Source organism: Dipodomys merriami, unplaced genomic scaffold (assembly GCF_024711535.1).
Source record: "Dipodomys merriami isolate MVZ:Mamm:240054 unplaced genomic scaffold, mDipMer1.0.p SCAF_20, whole genome shotgun sequence".
NCBI classification, from domain to species: Eukaryota; Metazoa; Chordata; class Mammalia; order Rodentia; family Heteromyidae; genus Dipodomys; species Dipodomys merriami.
In genome coordinates this window covers 25,942,501-25,958,723 of record NW_027203382.1, presented here as the reverse complement: position 1 = coordinate 25,958,723, position 16,223 = coordinate 25,942,501, and positions in this window count along the sequence as shown.

Genomic DNA, 16,223 nt, shown 5'->3' with positions numbered 1-16,223 from the left:
TTCTTTTTTCTTTTGCATGTTCTTCCCCCTATGGTATATCCCCTGTTGTCACTGTATTGGATTTGGTACCCTGGTATTGTATATACATTTACCTGAATTAGGGAAGGGAAGGGGAACAACAAAATGGTGAGACAAAGGACAAAGGGGGACCCAACGCAACAGCAATACTCACAAGACAATATGTTGGAAATGATCTGTACAACTAGGGGAGGGTTGGAGGGGTGTAGAGGAAGTAGGAGAAAAATGAGGGAAGGGGTTAAAGGGGTAACAAGTTTGACAAGAAATGTACTTAATACCTTACTTAACTGTAAGCCCCCTGTACATCACCTTTACAATGAAATATTGAAAAACATTAATAGCCAAACTAAATTTTCATAATTATTATACATAAGTTTATAAAACAGGACACCTATTTTCTAGCAAAGTGACATTTAAGGCAAAATTTAGAACTAGCATGAGATGAAGGGATTGTTTTGTGATTGAAAACAGCAGGTGGGGAGGGGTAAAGAGAGGATGATCAGGTACATATTGCACAAGTGTGTTACATATGAAAATTTAACAAAGCCCACCAAAAACTGTTGAAGGAGAAGATGGTGAAGAAACAAATAGTATGGAGGAGGTGAATTTGAAGTGAAACAACTGTATGGATGTTGTAAAAGTCACAGTGAAATTCCTTTGTATAATTTATGTTAATATAAATTAAATTAAAAATACTTGAAATTATACAAAAAGAAATAGCATGAGATAGTGATATGAGGTATAGATGAAGGGGTCACAGTGCCACATGTATAATAGAAAACAGCTGATGATTAGTATTATTCTAATGAGCATACAGTGAGCACATTTAAAAGGATAATTTCACCCAGTAGTTTGTCCTTTACAAAGTAAATAAGATCGGAATATGTGTGCATGTGCACATGCACACACACACATTGGTCATACGTAGAACATGTCCTTCCGTGGAACTAGTTGCTTAGTCACAAGATTGAGCACCTGATATCTTATGATGATGGAGATATGTTAAGAAAGATTCTACAGGGAGTCTAAGGAAGCCAGAGGGACTCTGTACAGAAGGACTCTGTACAGTGGGAAGAATGCAGAGAGGAGATGTCGATTGCACAGAGACCAAAAGGTGTCATACAAAGTGATAATCATTGTTCCCCTGTTTTAGAGTTTAAGGTGTGATATTGCATTTCCTAGTAACCCACAAGAATCTGAGATTTTCTTTTCCTTGGTTTTGTTTGGTTTAGATGGACTGGGGATTTGAAGTGGGGGCCTATTCCCCAACTCTTTTTTGACTCAGCTTTTTTTTAAAAATCAGGTTTTGCTTTCTTCCAGGGTCCATGACCCCCATGTGTTAGCTTTTTATTTTTTGTTGATAGAATCTTTTTTCCCTTGAGCCATCTACATATGTCTCTTGCTTTGCTGGGATTTATAGACAAGAAGATCATGTCCACTTATTGATTCAAATGGAGATCCCACTAATGGCCTACCTGGACTCAAATTATAATCCTCCCGATCTTTACCTTCTAAATAGCTGGAATTAAAGACATGTGCCACCATGCCCTGTCCAATAATCAAAGTCTTAAATGAATTATAAAGCCAATAAGCAAACCTTTGTCTAATATGTAATTTAAGGAAGCAGATCAAAGGTACAGACACAGACTTAAATATGCATAAGTATTCAGTATGTCATACAGGTGACATTTTAAATCAGTGGAGAAAAGAGGATCCTGTAACAAATAGTCATCTATTTGCAAAAGAGACCAAATCAATCACTCCAGATTCTTCATTCTTTCTTTACCTCAAAATAAATTCCAAATTGAAGAAGAATTTGAACACATTTTATCCTATGAGATTGTATGAAACATGGGTGAATAACTTTATAAACCTTGGTTGGGAGATGCCTTACCAAATGTCATGCCCAGTTTATTTCTCTAGACTTGGCTAGCCATTGTGACTGCTCCTAGGAAGACCACCTTATACCAAGGCATGTTTTGTAGCTCCAAAGAGCAGGGCGGGCTTTGAGAGCAAGGTACTCATGTGTTATGTCACATTTTGCCCTGGCTTTCCTTGCAGTCCTCTCTACCCCCAAAAACACTAGTATGCAGAAAAATGAGAAACCACAAAGTTAAAGTTGGACTCCATAAAAATGTAAAACTTCTTTACAGGAAAACTCATTACAAACATATGTTCTAGGCTTTTCTAAAGGGAGTCTTTGAAGCATAATTCTCTTCAGAATTAACACTAACAGTTACTTTTTTTATAAAAAGTTTCTTAAAAAAAATTTTTTTTTGGGTCTGGTCGTGGGGCCTAAACTCTGGGCCTGGGCGCTGTCCCTCAGCTCTTCAGCTCAAGGCTAGCGCTCTACCACTTGAGCCACAGCGCCACTTCCAGCTTTTTTCTTTTTGCTTATGTGGTGCTGAGGAATCAAACCTAGGGCCTCATGCATGCAAAGCAAGCACTCTACCACTGAGCCACCTTTCCAGCCCCCAAAAAGTTTCTTAGCCTACCTCTAGAACTCAGAATGTCCATGAACTTGAATATGAAAAACATATATGCCTTATATTCTCTGACCTGAAATATTTGCAATTAAAACTCACATCACTTTCAATTATGAAAGAAGGTGGTAAACTATATTAGTTTTAGTATTGCATGTGGCTTTGACAATGATATAAATGAAGAGAACAGAAAGCTTATAGTTATTTATCCTCAGCACTAACTCCAAGTTTATTCTGTTATTAGACTCATTGGTAGGCCTTATTATTTGATATGCTAATAAAACCATGTATATTATTTTCACATTATTTTTTGTGATGGTCCTGGGGCTTGAACTCAGGGCTTGGGTGCTGCTGTCCATGAGCTTTGGTGTTCAAGGCTAGTCTTCTACTACTTGAGTCACAGCTCTTACTTGACTTTCATACATTTATGTTTAAAAACATTTTAACAGGTATATTTTAATAGAAAATATTTCATTTGTAATCCTTTGTGTTTCATACATTTGAAACCTTATCTGAAAGGAAGTCTAGTAGCTTCTAAAGACTATACCATGGAAAAATTGCCTGAAGGTGTTGACTTACATAGGAAAGGGTTTTCACGTGTCTATACCACATATTACTAGCGTACCACCCCTCACTTTAAGCCCTAGACACATTAGGTGGGTGTGGATGCTTTTGGTATCATAGACCCTTTCCAGGAGACTCTAGCAGGTAGCTAGCATGCCAAGTGTGGGCCTGGGTTCCTAGGTGACTGGCAGTGTCATTCAGGCTTGGCTGGCCAGGTCCAAAGGATAGTTCTTCAGTGAGGGCAGGTATGGCTTTTCTGCTATAGTAATTCCTCCTTTAGGTGAGAATGAGATGTATGGGGCTTTACAGGGCCTTCATCCCTTAGGGACCAGTTAATCATGGCCTTGTAACTTTGGTGTGCCAAAAAGCTTACACATCAGCAAGAAAACTAGACAGGAAATAAGTTAACAACTTACATATTTAATTAACATTAATTTAATTAGTATAATTTAAAAATACATGAGAAAAGATATTTATCTCCATACTAATAGTCCAAGAATTACAAACAAAAGCAAGATTTAATTTTTTATTAAATATATATATATTATTGTAAATATATTGTACAGAGGGGTTACAGTTACATGAGTAAGGTAATGAGTACATTTCCTATCAAGCACTGTTATCCCTCCTTTGTTTTTCCCCTACCATCTGTTCCCTCCCAACCTCCCCAACTCCTCTCTCCCCTCCCCAGATGTTGTAAAGCTCGTTTTCAACACAGTGTCTTAAGATTTTGAGTTTGATAACATTTTTAAACAAGTGAAAAAATTCAATTTGATAAAAGTGATACCTTACTAGAGGAAGTGTAAATGTCTCTATTTTGGTTGGAAGATTAGTTTTATAATATTTAGTTTTTCTTATGGTGCTGGAGCTTGTATCCAGTGCCTGACCTGTGCATGTTAGGCAAATATTCTACCAGTGAGCTGCATCCCAGCCTTGATTTAATGATAATTATTTTAAACATTATTCATATGTAACTCTGGCCTAACAATTTCACTTTAGAAATTTACCCTTAGAAGCTCATAATGAGTATGTCAATGACTATCTGTACTAGAATGCTCATTATTCCTTGATGTACAGTAGAAATAAACTCTGGAAACAGCTTAAGTTGTGTCTATATTACAGCAAGGTAATTCATGGGCATACTTTGCATTGCCTTCCTCATGGATTTCCATCTATTCCAAGAAAAGGAACAGGCTTCCTTGTGTTCAGGAAGGAAAGCGTGGTATGAAAGGAAGTAGACGCTGCTCCTGAAAAGTGGTCTCTTTGACTTGTGTTCTAGAAAGTGAGTTCTTACCAAAGTAGTCAAGCCAAGGAGACAGTGAGACAGAATCAGAGAAACAGCATGGGGGAGAACTTCAACAGGATATCAGGCTCTGTGGATCCCATACATGGTGGAATACACATTCTCTTCCTTCTCATTGCTCTAGGGTGGGAAAGGCATAGGTGAACCCAAGGATATTAAGCTTGAAGACCCTTGACTCCAATTTCCACCCACCAGTGAGCACTAGGGCCGTCCAAATTGAGAGTTACGCTAAACAAATGTATATACCATATGTGGAGTGGATTAAAGACCAGAGGGATTTCTTAGGATATATAAAGACTTCTCAGAGGAAAGGGGTTGAAGAAGAGAATAGAATCTCAATGGCGATTGTCTTTGCAATTCTTCTCATTCTGGAAGGAAGTGGAAAAGGGAGTTAGATGTAAATAAATAGCCAAATGCGTCAATCCCAAGCATCTGACTTTTTGCAATTTGTGTCAAATCTGCTGCAATCTATTTCTTGTTAACTAAATCTCTTCTCTGATATCTTTGAAGTGAAGGGGCTCATAAGGCATGAGAGGACCATGCTGTCCAGTGGTATGCACAGTTTCACCACAGCTAGGTAAGAGAAATTTATCCATGGGGACACATCCAATGAAACTTAGGAACACAGAGAGCCTGTCAGAGGTGTACTCCTGGGGCTCTTTCAGAAGCCATGTGAAGACCTAAAGGAAGGAGGGAAAACTACAATGCAGTTCCAAAGAAGTAGACTTAATCCTCCAAAAGTAAAATGCCTTATAGGCAGAGGGAACAGAAAGTTCAAAAACTCGTTCATCTACTCTTTACTCCAAAAGCATAAATTGGGTCAGAGACTATTCCAGCCTAGCCCCCAGGTCAGGACTAGGTCTGCCAAGCACTCAGCATTAGATGTTAGGACCAAGCCGTGGAAGTGTAAAGAACTGTTGCCTACTCCTAAGCAAATGTCAGGATGTCTGTCCCCTGGGAAGTTGGAAAAGCATGGGATCAGAGAAATGGAACATTGTGAAGTACTGGAAGCCAGAAAAATCCCTTTGATTTTGATTCTGCAGCTAGTTCACTGGGGTTTGTCTGAATACAAACCTGATTTACCTTTGCTAACTAACATTGGCCACATACTTGTAAACCTAGAACTGTAAGTCATCAGACATGAAACACAGCTACAATTTGGAAGGTAGCTCATTTCTGGGTTGGGGTTAAGGGTAGCAAAACCAGTGACTCTTTGTCTCTTTATTTTCCTCCTCCTCAATCACTGCTCATTTCCATGTAAAAAGAATCCCACATTAAAAGAAAAGAATAAAAAAAATCCCACAAAATTGTGTTCAGGACAGCACAGAGGACTTGGTATGCCACGTCAAGTACTGTGTGCACAGGATTAGGATTCTCTCATCGTTTCTCTGAGGGGCAATGGCTTTGTAGCAAGAGAGAACTCAAGACTGACTGAAGGTCTTAGAAATAGTTGGGGTAATAATGGATTCATATCTGACTTTAGATCAACCCTTTTAATCATATAATATATACTGTTAGCCATCTTTTAGATACTTCAGAGACCAAGTTTTTGTTTTGTTATCTGTGAAAAAATGTTTTTTTTTAAATTTTTTTAAAATTTAATTTAATTTTATTTGTGAACATACTGTACAGAGGAGTTACAATTACGTGGGCAAGATAATGCGTACATTTCTTAGCAAGCATTGCAGCCTCCTCCTTTGTTTACCCTTCACATCCCTTCCCAGCCTCCCCCCTCCCCCCCCCAATCCCAATCCTTCTCCTCTCCCCCCCCCCCCCACCGACATTGTAAAGCTCGTTTTGGACATGACAACGTGTACTTCTCATTGTTGCAACAGGTCCACCTGTATCCTTAAACAACTGGTTTTTCCCCATCTCCTCCACAAGTTATACTGACATCAAATATAGTGAAAGCAGGGGTTATACTGTGGGGGAGGGATATACAAAGCAACAAAGAGATAATCTTATAAATGCGTTAGAAACACATGCATGAAAGAAAAAACATTAAAATACACATCTAAGGGTTCATTTTCCTGACATCACATTATCTGACCTTTTCCGCTTGACTCATACATATACTAGATATTACAAATAAGGGAAACCATGGGACCTATGTTTCTTTGGGCCTGGCTTACTTCACTTAATATAATTTTTTCCAAGTCTTTCCATTTCCTAACAAATGGGGCAATGTCATTCTTTCTGATGGAGGCATAGAATTCCATTGTGTATATATACCACATTTTCTTGATCCATTCATCTACTGAGGGGCATCTGGGTTGGTTCCATATCTTAGCTATGGTAAATAATGCTGCAATAAACATAGTTGTGCTGGTAGCTTTAGTGTGGTCTTGTTTGTAAACATTTGGGTAGATGCCCAAAAGTGGGATTGCTGGGTCATAGGGGAGTTCTATGTGAAGTCTTTTGAGGAACCTCCATACTGTTTTCCAAAGTGGTTGAACAAGTTTACATTCCCACCAACAATGAAGTAAGGTTCCTTTCTGTCCACATCCCCTCCAGCATCTGTTGTTGTTAGAGTTCTTGATTTTTGCCGTTGAAAAAATGTTTTTAATGTGTCCTCATAATTTTTTATTTCTGGGGTTATAAATAGATTCAGAGCTAAGTGAAGTCTCTGAACTTCCTACCTATGCTACCTCCAATGGATTGTTAAGGATGTAAAGTCTTTAGGATGTAAAGTCTTTATTAAGCCTTTGGGGTTGAGGTCAAGGCAAGCCCAGAGTCCCCAGGATAACCAGCTCTTCCAAGAACAGCCTCAGCTTTACTCCTGAATGTTATGCAGGTTGGTCATTTGCTGTATTTACGTGTGTGTGTGTGTGTGTGTGAGTGTGTGTGTGTGTGTATGTGTGTATATGTTGGTGTTGGGGCTGAAACTCAGGGTCTCATTTGTTTGTTCACTCAAAGCCTGCACCCTACCAATTCTACTTGTGGCTTTTTACTGGTTAATTGGAGGTAAGCATCTCACAGACTTTTCTGCCCCTGCCAGCATCAAACCTCCATCCTCAGATTTCATCTTCATGCATAACTAGGATTATAGGAATGAGCCACTAGTGCCTGGCCTATATATATATATATATATATATATATATATTTTTTTTTTTTTTTTGGGTCCGGTCGTGGGGCCTGAACTCTGAGCTTGGGCGCTGTCCCTCAGCTTTTCAGCTCAAGGCTAGCACTCTACCACTTGAGCCTCAGCGCCACTTCCGGCTTTTTTCTTTTTGCTTATGTGGTGCTGAGGAATCGAACCCAGGGCCTCAGGCATGCAAGGCAAGCGCTCTACCATTGAGCCAACTTCCCAGCCCCTATATTTTTTTTATAAACTCAAAAAGACTAGAAATGACTCTCTGAGCAACCTGCTTTCCTAAGCTTTTGCTAGTAGGGTACTATAACGATACAATTTATATCTTGGCTAATTTCCTATAATCATCTCCATCTTCTTTTGCCATGGAAGCCCAGGAAGATAACATGAAGGCCCTCACTTTGACTTTAACTTTCCTCAGATACTTATGGATTATGCAAACCAAACACTAGGTTTTTCTCTCCACAAATATTTTTTAATACTCTGATGAAGAAAGCACCACATTGTTACATGATCACCTTACTTATACCCAAGAGATGAACCTGGTGAATGAAGTATGGCAGATGGACTTATCTTATTCAGGTAATATGATGATTGCTTCTTACCAGTTACTGAAAATTTCCTGGGAAATTTTCTGAACAGGGGAGAAGAATAAAAAGATTACAAACATGAGTTTGCCATCAATAGTGAGGACATAGGTCACAGATAAAAACATAGCCCTTGGGGCTGGGAAGGTGGCTCAGTGGTAGAGCACTTGCCTTGCATGCATGAGGCCCTGGGTTCGATTCCTGAGCACCACATAAGCAAAAATAAAAAAGCCAGAAGTGGCGCTGTGGCTCAAGGGGTAGAGCGCTAGCCTTGAGCTGAAGAGCTGAGGGACAGCGCCCAGGCCCAGAGTTCAGGCCCACGAGTGGACCCCCCCCCCCAAAAAAAAAAACCAGCCCTGATCTGAAAATGTTGTAAAGACCATTTGTTCCATTTCTTCTCTCAAGTCTGGATTTGTGTTGGAACAGTTGAGTCCAGAAGTTTCTGCAACAATCCCACTGGGAGTCTACATTGTATCTTTAGTAGGGAGGATGCATATACTGTTATAGTATGCCAACTAGGTCATACCTGGGGAAATTGTGTGGCAATTAGGACTCAAGTTTACTGCCTCTGTAGCTTATTTGGCAGTAAGTAACATGGCCCCTCTTTGCTGACATACACAGAAGAGAACAAGACAAGCCATGGGCATCTGGCACCCAATTGTTGGTCTTGCAATTCTTGATTATATCAATCCGTTTTTAAGATGAGTTGCCACTTTGAAATCCAAGAGATTTGTTCATATTACAATTTAATAAAGGCATCCTCAGAAACAAAAACAACTGGTTCTAGTTTTATAATACTTACCAAAGTGCTCACTAAGCGCTTGTATTAATTTACATAAGTCTGACTTCAACTCTATTTATCGTAATTTATTGTAATTTTCTGAAAATTAGCCTTCCCTGGGTCCTATGGTCAATGCATAGTCACCATGTGATAAATCAAGGCTGTGTTGAACACCAATGTGTTCTAGTATCTTCTATGATGAGCCAGTTGATCTCATCCACTTGGATATCACAGTAACTAGTCTCAATAACTTCCTTTCTTTAAGCTGTATCTGACAGAAAAATGGAAACACAGTGTTCAAAGGAAATGGTAGTCACTATCATGTATTTTCCTTTTTTTGCACTTGAATTGTTCAAAGTAGTGAGACAGGCTGGATATGGCTTATACAGAATGTGAGGGAGGAGTTGAAGATTTCAGCCCATGGACCAAATGCCTTGTCATACTCCTTGTACATGCTTGCTAATCTGTGGCATGTCAGAGCTTGAACAGCAGTGTCTGATAGGCCTATCACTTTCCTGAAAGGAATCTGTCCCACAATCCCATCCCTTGTACGTGACACAAGTCTCTTTGCAGCCAGCTGAGCAGGCTGCCAGTTCTCAGACACCAAGGCAGTTACTCCCAAGGGGAGAAGGTGACAGAAGGCCAATAACACGATCAGGCACTGAGAGTCTGCGTGTGATCTGTGTGCTCTGAGTTTGCCACATAGCTATGAATGGAATCCATAAAATGTGGGTGTCCTCACATTTCTTCCTGGTAGCATTTGGTGACATTTGCCATTGAGCAGAGGCATGCAATAAATGTTGATGATTGTGATAAAGATTTATATAACATCTTGCAATATGTGGAATGTTCCTCCAGCAAAAGCAGGCATAATATAAATAACGTATTGGGCAGAAGGTTTGGTGATTTATGGCTTCATAGAAATGGTTCATAAAATGTTAGAGCTAGGAGGCTAGTAGACACATAGATACCTACAGCTCCCTCACTTACAGATACTAAAAGAGGCTCTAAAACTATAATGACTTCCTCAAGGCCAGATATTAGTCATCAAATATAAAAATTAAGATGCATTTAGAAAAGAAATAAGTTTGGAAATGAAGCTTGAAATAAACTTGGTTGTTTGTAGACAAATCTTTTTAGAGGGTGAGATGAAAGTCCTGGCATGAGATCCACCAACTCAGTTTCTAGACCAATTCTGGATGATTCAGGACAGCACACAGCCTGGGCCCCACGGGTACTCCTACAGGATGGCCATGTGCTCTGAACCTGGCATGGGTAAGCGCAGCAAGCAACCATGATCATTGCCACTGTTCTTCCTGAAATGACGATTGACTGGGTAGCCCAAGTGTGAGATGATACTCTCATTTGTAAAACATTTTTAGACATGCCATCCCAAATCCATATTTATAAATCAGACAATAGATTAAAATATATAATGTATAAAATGTACATAATATACATAAATGCCTAAAGTGTATATAAAGGTATAAATTGTATAATATCTAATGAAGTATAAAACAGAATAAGATTGAAATAAATATATGTTAATACATGGGGCTTATTTTACTGGTTTGTTGATTTTTCTCACGTTTAAATATTTTTGTAATTTAAAAAAATGGAGGAAAATATGAAAAAAATAAGCATTTTCTCTTTTTCTATTCCGTCTGAGTGTAGTTCAAGGATGCAAGGGGTGGCAGTGGACAGATCCCAAAACAGCACGTGACCTGTGGTTCCAAGAGTGGAGTTTGCAAAGGGGAGACAAGTCACCACATCTAGGGAAACTGCAGATACTTTAAGCCCAGTCATGACATAAGTTCCTGCTTCTTCTTGACTCATACCCAATACATCACTAAATTTCCTAATGTCAACCACCTACTATTTAGTACAAGATGGTGTTGCTGCCAAAAGGCTTTTTGTGGCATTTATTTTCATCTCACCTTCTATATAGGATATGATCTTTTCCCAAGAATTAAAAACATACGGTATAAGGGTAATTCTTCATAAAAAATGACAGCCAGAAAATGATGTATTTAGGGAATGGGAACAGATATGATATTGGACTCCATAATCACTCACTCACTACCAAAATTTGCAGACTGTTCTGGAGAGAAGCAAATCAACAGGGAACAATATGTGCACTAAATTAACAACAAACACAAATAAGGCTTCAGAGGGAGGGCTGAATAACCCCATCAGAGGTGATCAGACGCCAGAGACCCAGGCTGAGTTGGACCAGGCCAACTCAGAAAATACTCCCCATATCATGGACTCCTATTTATGTGAGGAGTTATTGGCACTTGACATCAACATCAACGTGTACATTTTAGAGGTCACCACTCCTGGGTATGGATCCAGAGCTATCTGATCTTATATCAGTTGTTTACAGCATTTCTTTTTTAAATATCTCATCCTGCTGTCATCTTGTATGAAATTCTGCTGAAGCTCTTCATATTTTTTTTTCATTTTGTAAATAGATTTGGAAAATCTCACCTGACTTTTTGCATCAAAATTTCAGTTAAGCCGGGCACTAGTCGCTCACACCTGTAATACTAGCTACTCAGGAGGCTGAGATCTGAGGATCGCGGTTCAAAGCCAGCCCAGGCAGGAAAGTCTGTGAGACTCTTATCGCTAATAAACCACTAGAAAACCGGAGGTGGTGTTGTAGCTCAAGAGGTAGAGGGCTCACCTTGAGCTGAAGAGTGCAGGGACAGTGCCCAAGCCCAGAGTTCAAGCCCCACGACCGACCAAAAAAAATGTTTTTTACAGTTACCCAGGGGAGAAAATCACTATTAGGGAACATCATTTCTTGTTCACCTCTCTGTCTCCAGTGCTTATCTAGCACAGTGCTTTATATATACAGGGTGCTCAGCTGTGTATGCCGGACTTTTGAGCTTGTCCTATGTAACTTCTCTGCTTTCCTGAAATACTTTCACTCAATATGTGTCCATCTCCATCGATGTTAACCTGGTTTTTTTTTTTTTTTTTACTACTTCAAGCCTTTTCTCTCTCGCCCTCTCCTTTTCCCTACCCCCTCTCACCCAGGATCTATGTGGAACCTTTACGACTCTTTTCTTTTTGGTGTAGTCAATGTGCCCAGCTCCTGTTTCTCCACATTATCCCATCATTGTTCTTGAAGTTACACAGAACCAGCAGGGTACAATAGAGCACATACCAGCCTCAGAGCTAAAAGACCTGGGGTTTAGTTTCATTCTTCTATTAGCTATTCAATCTGATGAAAATATCCTTTCTATAGACGTCATATCTTTTCCATTAAATACTGGAACTCCAGCTCTAAAAGGTTATGATTGCTTTCTCAACTGTAAGGTTGTCTAAGAGCAGAGGTCAGTACTATTAGTGATATTTTTTATATTAGTACCTATATATTTGACATGTGATCCATAAATATTTGTGTCAGCATGGTCATGAATGCTTAAAAATTGAATTCTAGGTGTTATAGATTGATTATGACAGGGTTGTTTGGAGAAAAGGTGTTATCAGTCATAAAATAGAGACAGAACACCTGTAGCAGGAGCCAGGAGGATTGTCCTCTGGCCGTGGCCTGCCACTTACCATCTTGCTCATTTACTTGCTTTACCTCTCCAGTTTCAGCTTCTATTTTATAAAGACAGAAAATTGGAGGCGATAATCATTTCAGTATTTCTGAGAACAGCAGAGGTTTTCTACTCTAGAGGAACTTTGTTCTTTCAGATCTCACCCAGTATATATACCTTTTAGAAAACAGAAACCACACAATCATTTGTGGGGTGGTGGATATGCTTAGAAATACCAGTACCACTCACCTGGTGCCCTTGGGGGAAGTTCCTGAGTGACAGCAAATTCAAGGAAGCCACTGAGAATTGGGCAGAGGCCCAGTGGGGAAGAGCCAGGAACAAAGCCCAGCTGCTCCTTTAGTCCTTCAGCAGTCAGGACTGAGGCGTGCTGTTCCTTTCAGCAGCGAGAGGAAGGTGACAAGAAACCTGAGAACAAGGAACTTAATTATGACTAAAGCTTTCAGGCACATGGCAGACCTGCTCAGCTCTGATTACACAGCTTAACACTTTCAGTTCCTGTCTTCTGTTCTGGCTGAGGGTAAGACAACTCGGAAATCATAGTGTTGTCTCATGAAACCTACCTTCGCTTATGGGTTGAACCAACCTAGAACTTGAACATTAAATGCAAAATGTTATTCAGAATGCGAAATGCAGACTGTACACGTTGCTTTCTTGTGTTTGTGCAAAGCATAAGCATTTCTCAACAAAGCTCCACTCCTTCATTAGTTCATTGCTCAACATGACCACTCATTACTCCATTCACTTGGCAAGCATTTTCTCCATACCCATGGTGGGTCAAGCTCTCTCCTATTAGGAAAATAAAAGTCAAACAGAGTTAGTTGTGACCTTGGAGGTTTCTGCAGTTTAATGAGGAGACAGATAATTATGATATGTCATGATAAACGTAATAGAGCATTCTTATTCTCCAGCTCTGCTGTTCTTAAGTCTCTTTCATAACAACTGTCCCAGTTTGTAGTTATTTTATTTGTGTGACTATGTTGCTTGGTCTTTCCAATTACAGTACCACTTCTACAAAGGCAAAAGAGAGATCTTGTCCGATGTTTTCATTCTGTGTAACTCCCGTCTAGAAAAGGACCTGGTGGACAATAGTATGTGCTCAACAATATTTGCAAAATAAGTAGGTAAGTTTGATGTACAATTATTTTGTTGACTCAGGAAGTAACCATCCATGTGTATTTTAATGGATAGAACTAACAGAAGGTTTTGTAAACTGGAATAGCTATAAGCTAAACTTTCAAATTATAGGAAGCATATGTCTAGAGAGTATTATAAATGTAAAGGGCATATTACTAGATAATATTAGATATCTGCCTCTGGATAACAAAAGACTACTTCCATTTTTTGAAAGGAGAATGTAGAATAAAAGTTTTGAACAGACAACTATGAGAGAAGAGAGAGGAAGATCCAGACATAGACTTCCAGTTTTGCTTGAAGATCAACAGCTATTTCTCTGGCCAGCTGCTTGTCTAAACACATCTCAGGGTAGCAGGTTAAACACTCTGAGAGAGGAAAGATGTTTCTACAGCTTTTCATTCCCCCACGCTCCCTCAGAACTCTCAATGGCCTAATGTGTTCATTTACAATAGGTATCCAGATTTCTCTGGAAGGCTTTCTACCTCCTCTTGCCCCACTCATGGACTTGGGAGTGCTAAGTGGGAAGCTAATACTAGACTCTTCCTCTGGAAGACTGCTAAGTCACTGTGGCCTGTCATCATGGACCCTCTGAAACAAGTACAATGGGCCTAGAAAGCTTCAAGATCTGGGGCATGATTGGGTGAGGACATTTGTCAACCAATGTGCTCTGCTGCTTATCATCTCCCCAGAGAAAGACGGAACAAATATTCTCACCCACACCAAGTGCAGACAGCTGTGACTGAGGCAATATTACTGCCCACCAGGCACAGAACTTCCTGCTGGGGTTAGAGCCTGAGGAAATAAACTCATCCTCACCTCCATAGGTTACTCAGAGCAGAGAGAGGGTGGAAGCTCAGTAAGGGATACTGGGGAGATATCAATCACCACTCACACAGGAGTCTGATGGCAAGCCCAGACACACAGTAACGTAACTACGTGGCATGAACGACAAAGAGGAACAGTTAAAAGCAGCAAGATAAATCTGAGTTTACCTATAAAGGAACCTAAATTAAAGTGGCAGCAGGCCTTAACAGAAACAATAGAAACCACAAACTGATGGATAATATTTTCCAAGATATGAAAGAAAGTAACTACCCTTGCCAAGACAGTTTGGTGATAAACATTCAAAAATGAGGATGGAATAAAAGATATGCAGATTGGGAAGAAAGAAATAATGCTGTCTTGGTTCATATATCACACCATTTTCCATGTAGAAAATCTGAATTAACAACAAACACTCTGAGAACTAATGTGTAATGGCGAAAAATTTGCAGAATATAAAATCAACAACAATGACAAAAAAATCAAGCATTTTCCTATGTGCCAACAATAAGTGGAAGGAATTTGAACTTTAAAAATATACTACCATTGGGCTGGGAAGGTGGCTCAGTGGTAGAGTGCTTGCTTTGCATGCCTGAGGCCCTGGGTTCGATTCCTCAGCACCACATAAGCAAAAAGAAAAAAGCCAGAAGTGGCGCTGTGGCTCAAGGGGTAGAATGCTAGCCTTGAGCTGAAGAGCTGAGGGACAGCACCCAGGCCCAGAGTTCAGGCCCACGAGCGGACCCCCCCCCCCCAAAAAAAAAATACTACCATTTACAGTAGTTCTTGTCTCAAATTAAATACTTAGATATAAGTCTGACAAAATATGTGCAGGATCTACACAAGGAAAACTTCAACACTGATGAAAGAAATTTTAAAAAGCAAGCAAGTAAAGAGACCATATTCAAGAGTAGTAAGAGTCAAGAGTGGCAAGATGTCAGTTATTCTCAACTTGATTGATAGATTCTCAATCAAAATCTTAGAAAATTATCTTGTGGCTATGAATAAACTGATCATCAAGTTTACATGGAGTGACAAATAAATGAAACCAAAATAAAAACAGCTAACTTAGTATTGGAGAACAAAGTCAGAGAACTTCAACACTTATGAGAAATCCAGTTATCAAGACAGTGTATGACTGGCAAAAGAATAAATACTAGATAAATGAAATGGATAAAGACCCAGATGTAGACTCATATAAATATAATCAACTGATCTGACAAAGAAGGAAAGATGATACAGCAGAGAAAACTTTCTCAAATGGTTCTGAAACAACGTGACATCTGCATGCAAAACAAACCAATAATCAGTCTGGACACGGACTTTATACTCATCACAAAAATTGAGTCACAGAACTAATGTAATGTGCAATCTTACCACAGAATGTAATATGCAAAACTAAAATTCCTAGAAGGCAGAAGAAGCAGAACCTATATGCAATTTGGTATAGCGATGATTTCTGAATTCGTGTTGCAAGTACATTTCATTACAGTGAAAGCCCCACATCTGTTCTGACATCATGTATTAAACAAGTGAGCTTGAGAAACTACACATTCCCTAATCATACCTGCCCACAGAAACCAAGTATGATGTCCGTCTCCTTTCAGCATACCAGCTCTGTCCAGTCCATGTGTGATTGGTAGAACCTAACTGGTATCTAGAACGCAGGGTACCAGAGCCTGGTAAAGGTAATTTAGCGGTATAGTCTTTAGAAATACTTAAATTGATGTCCTCTTCTCTTTCTTTTTTTTTTAATCGTGAAAATACCATACAGAAGGGTTATCCTCTTCTATTTCTTTCCTCAAGGTTTTGTAGTTTTCATGTAGAGGTCTTTCAGTTCCTTTATTAAGCTAATACCTAAGTGTTATATT